Source organism: Schistocerca piceifrons, chromosome 10, assembly GCF_021461385.2.
Source record: "Schistocerca piceifrons isolate TAMUIC-IGC-003096 chromosome 10, iqSchPice1.1, whole genome shotgun sequence".
NCBI classification, from domain to species: Eukaryota; Metazoa; Arthropoda; class Insecta; order Orthoptera; family Acrididae; genus Schistocerca; species Schistocerca piceifrons.
The window spans coordinates 133,444,222-133,448,130 of NC_060147.1; positions in this window are offsets into that span (position 1 = coordinate 133,444,222).

Here is a 3,909-nt window from a genome sequence, read left to right on the forward strand (position 1 = left end):
CAGTCATTTCCTTCTCCATAGTAGCGAGAGTGTTTAATCGTACTGCCTTACTCAGATTATAATTATTATATAGTAAATTCATATGTTGCTTGTCCTTTTATCTGCCTGTTCCATTTGTGTCTCATTTATTTAATGGTATTATTGTGTAATGGTACTTTCACGGATAGTATGCCATTTCCCTTGCCACTGTAGTGAGTATTTAATTGTATTCTTTCTGTCATGTGTGATTGAGCTTAGAGCAAATTTACCCACGGTCACTTTGTCCACTTCCTCTTGTCTTATGAGTGCACGATAGTGTTCTGTTGACACGATACTGCATAGGCCCAGTCTGGTCACAAACTATGTACCGACGTATTTCTCCAAGTTACGTAGACCACCATGAGTGTGTTTGTAGGTTACAAATAGTTAGTGCACTGTCGATGGGCTTGTGTGCAATAAACAGTGTCCTCATGTCAAACTGCAAGCACCCAAAGTCCATCATTCACTACAACTTATTTAACTTATTTGCGGTTTGGAGTCTGCCCTCTCTAAGCCAAATACACACAGCCCCTCTGTAATCACTTGAACATTGATGAGTATTATTTTAAATTACATGGACACTTTTAGGCTAGTATTTAGTTTTGCTTTGTTATGTACACCAAATCCAGGTGCACGCGAACAGTGAACAGTGGTATGTGTGAGGATAGAAGTAATGTTGTTTTTTTTTTTTACTCGCTTCAGCTATGAAAGTTAATCTTACTGGGTGACAATTATTGAACTGTATGAAAAAAAATGTAAATTGGTTACAAACTACAGAATGTACACACTCTATTCAACATGTAAACATCACTACAGATATTCGGATTTAGGTTATGACATGTTCGATATACTTGCCATCATTGGCAATGATGTGGTGCAGACAAATAGCAAAATTCTGCACAACTCGCCGAAGTGTCGGAACATTGATGCTGTCGATGGCCTCCTGAATGGCTGTTTTCAGCTGAGCAATGGTTTTGGGGTTAACGCTGTGCACTTTGTCTTTAATATAGCCCACAAAAAGGAGTCATGCGAGTTCAGATCCGAAGAATATGGCAGCCCATTGGGGCTCGTGCCAGTGGCCTCTGGGTACCCCGAAGCAGCATGTGGTCCCCGAAGTGCTCCTCCAGGACATCACTCTCCTGCTTTGATGGCATTGAGGTCCATCTTGCATGCACCACATTTTGTCAAAATCGTGGACACTTTCAATAATGGGGACAAAATCATATTCCAAAACCTTCACATACCATTTGGTAATCACCGTGGCGTCGAGGAATTCGCACCAATTATTCCGTGACTGGACACTGAACATCAAAGAGTCACCCGTTGAGGGTGAAGAGACTACTCAATTGTGAAATGAAACTTCCCAGTCCCCCCAAATTTTCCAATTTTGCGTATTGAGGGACCCATCCAAATGAGACTGGACTTCATCAGTAAACCAAACTATATTCACATCAAAGTCCTGTTTGTCAATTCGGTGGACGGTAGTGTTGGTGAAACACAACTGCTGTACTACGACCCTGCAGCTTAAAGGTGGATGGGTTTGAATATTGTATGGGAAGAGATGCCGGTCTTCAACAATTTGTCACGATGTCTCGCAGTTGATTCCCACCTCTTGTGCAGCTCATGTGATCAATTTCCTGGGGTCAGTTTGTAACATAGTGCATGTCCTCTCAAAGTTTTCAGGCATTTTCATCCTTTTGGATGACCAACACTGTCATCGTGAAAAATACCCATTCCCTCAATGTGGGAATCAAATTCTTGATTGTTACCACACTTGGACTGGTTGTCTTCAGCTTGAACTCGGTTGGGCTGTTGTTCCATGCACAGTGAGCCTTCACAAGTGCTATATGCTCAGGCACACTGTACCGTGACATTTTCAGATGCAAATGGCCATCAACAAGATGGCTGGTGTGCATATGCACACTAATTCCCACCATGTGTCACAGCCAACTGTGCAGTTTGAACATCGCAATGCAAACTATTCAGAAGTTATGATGCTTTTATTTCATATAGTTCAATAATTGTATGTAATCCTAATATATGTTACATAGTTGTGTCCAGTTCCAGTGGAGGAACAGAGCAATCATTTCTGTGTCCCATTATTTCATTCTGCAGACTCAGTCCTGTGTGTGCTAGCTTGTGGCACAATTGGAGTGAGATAGTAAGGAGTGTATTTCCCATGAGGCCTTCTGCCCTTTCCGCTAAAGTATGGAGTGTAAGAAGAAAGATTACCTGAGAGCCTTTGTGTGAGCTGTAATCTGTCTACATTTGTCTACACAATCTGTTGTGGAACAATACATAAGGGACTGTAGTATTTTCACAGAGTCTTCACTTAAAGGTGATTTATGGGATAGTTCGTATCTATCTTAAAGAATCTGCCAGTTCAGTTTTCTCATGATCTCTGTAAGACAAACAAATGAGCAAAGTGAAAAGAATATATAGGTGAATATGAAGGAAACAAACTAGAAGACAACAGGTGATGCCATACTGCGAGAAGAGTTGAGGAAAGTAATACCTAAGTCGAGACAAGGCTTCTGGAGTAGATGACTTTTCCACTGCATTGTTGATATCTTTGGGAGGACCAGTCACAGCAAGAATATTGTGCAAGGTGAAAGATAGCCAAATATCATCGGACATTCAAGAAGAATGTAACGAATCCAATTCCAAAGAAGACTTGTATTTACTTGTGTGAATATTACTGAACAATCAGTTGAACATATCATGGTTGCAAAACACTGCCAAATTATTTACAAAAGAATGGAAAGACTGATAGAAACTGACCTCAGAAAATTAAATCAGATTTATTTATTTATTTATTTATTTATTTATTTATTCTTTGCCCATGGACTCCAGCTGAAAATCCAGCTGAGAGTATTGGGTGTGTCATACAATAGCCTATTAACATCAAACTTGATTTCAATATATATATAAATGAAACAAATGATTAAACAGAAATAGTCCATAATCATACAAAGGTTTTACATGTTTCACATTATATGTACACACAAATCAAAAAAAACATACAGAAATGATAATTTTTACAGGTACATTTCAGTAATGATATGTTTAAACACATCTTAGTATTCACTCAAACTGTATATACATTTCTCTGTGAGATATAGTTTCAAATGATTTTTAAAACATTTTAGATCTGTTTCTTTTTTAATGATTTTGGGGAGTTTATTAAAAAACCTTTTGCCTGCTTCTTCTGGGGCAGTCATAGACAGTTTTAGATTTCTGTTTATCATGTAGTAATTTTCATTTCCTCTTGTACCGTGTTTGTGTACATCTTTATTTAGGAGGTGTTTATCACTTGACCTTACCACCATTATGCTTTGGTATATATACAGTGAATATACTGTCATAATATTATAGTGTACAAAAGCTTGCCTACAGGTCTGTCTTGGTGGTATTTTTGCAATGCATCTCACTGCCCTTTTCTGAATTGTGAATATTCTTTTTAGGTAGCCAGCTTGTGCATTTCCCCATATATGAACCGAATAAGACAAATGTGGGAAGACAAGTCCATAATGACTTCCAGAAAAATGTAGGAACTACACTGCAATGCAGACTGTAAGTTTATAGCCTTTTTTAGATTTACAGAAAGTTGTTGACAATATTGACTCAAATGCCTTCTTTTAAATTCTGAAGATAACAAAGATAAAACCCAGGTGGTTGTACAAAAGACACACTACAGTTATAACGGTCAGAAGACTTTAAAGGGAAGCATAGTTGAGAAGGGAGTGAGACAGGGTTATAGCCTATCCCCACTGTTTTTCAGTCAGCGGACTGAACAAGCTGTGAGGAAGAAATTTGGAAAGGCAGTTACGGTTCATGGAGAAGAAGTAAAAACTTTGAAGTGTGCCAATGATATTGCAGTTCCATCAGAGA